We start from the raw sequence: 1,621 nt of genomic DNA on the forward strand, positions 1-1,621 counted from the left end.
ACCAGGAGGAGGGAGCCTGTTGGCAGGAGGGACCACTGGCAGCCCCAGGAGACCCCCAGCTCTGCCAGGTCCCCTTCTCCCCCAGGAGACGTGTCCCCCTGGCACAAATATTTATTTTTTTTTTTTACATTTGATACTGTTTCATGTATGTCTTACATAGACGTAAACAGGAGAGGAAAAAGCCAGGAGGCAATGTTTTAATGATGGCCCAAAAATATCCAATGGCCACTGTTCGGTGAGGAGATTAGCCAGACAGTTTACTGACATGTGGTAGTTTGGGGACTCCCATGCACCGCTAGGAATCCTTGTTGGTCTTTGAGCGGGGCAGGATCCCTGTGCTTATCTGTGTCAGACTGACGTGGTTGTGGGGCTCTTTGCTTTTTCTTTTGGTCCTTCACCTGCAGGTTGGTTAAAATTTTAAAAGATTGGTGGCTGAGGGCTGATGCTTGAACCTGCTGGTCAGTGCCATAACCTCTCCATCACTGATATACTGCAGCTTTAAGCAATCGGTTGCCTCCCTCCCAGAAGCACTGCTTTACCCGGGGACAGATCACTGGGCAACAGTCTCTCCATGGAAAAGTGTATTTTGGGAGAACAACAGCAAACCCTTATGAAACTGGGGCTAGGACAAATATCTTGTTCTTTATGTCTAGGATTTTTTTATGAATAACTTTTAATGAGGTAAAGATTTTCCAATGGAGCAAGAACTACTCTTTATAATACCTTTTCCAGTTAGTAAATAACAGACACTAAGAAGATAAGTATTCTGCTATGAACGGCTTGGGAACGCATGACATTTTTCAAAGTGAAAAAGTGTCATTGATACTTATGTATCAGCCTGCCTAGGAAAAGCAAGATCATGTGTCTCATTCCAAAACAGCCATAGAAATGCAAATTTGAAAGTGCGTTTGATTCTGTCGTATCTGATTGACTTTGAAGACAAAAAGAAATCCTCCCAGCCATACTCGGTACTTTGTCTCTCTTGTAGCATTCATTGAGAGGCAGTGTTGACGGCGGATATGGTTAGGTTCACAAAGATGGTGTCGATTAGTTCCATATTTATACAAGCATGTGGTCAAATTAGGTGAGGTCCTCAAGCCCCTGGAAAGCCATCTATGCTATTTCCATTACAGCATCTGGACTCTGAAAAGGTAACACAGAACAGCTCACAGTGCTGCAGTCACAACTGTGATGACTTTTTAACGAAGCGCTAAGCTGTGACAAACGAACCCCTGCTGTATTTCATGAGGTAGTAAGGATTACCTGTTCCTTCAGTCTGTTGTGGCAGACTTCTTTTTACTTCATGCTGCACCATTTCTTCATTTATTTCTGTCAAATCCTGCTGGCTGATACTTTGAGTGTTTATAGCTTTACCTAATAGCAGATCTTGAAATTCAAGTCATTTTTGAACAGGAACTATATCTTTGAATGAGGCTCCCGTGCACAAGGTAATGATTTTTCCATTAGTCCGCTAAAAGTCTTGAATATCATTTCTAGGTATTCCCGCTGGAAGATCTGAAGCAGCCAGCTGCTGGGGCTGTAAGCGCTGGTGGGTGCCAGCCTTCTCCTTTCCGCAGAGCTCCCGACGTCCTGCCAACAGCTGCCCAGGAGACTTCAGGCT

This window comes from Charadrius vociferus, unplaced genomic scaffold, assembly GCF_000708025.1.
Source record: "Charadrius vociferus isolate BGI_N301 unplaced genomic scaffold, ASM70802v2 scaffold953, whole genome shotgun sequence".
Taxonomy (NCBI): Eukaryota; Metazoa; Chordata; class Aves; order Charadriiformes; family Charadriidae; genus Charadrius; species Charadrius vociferus.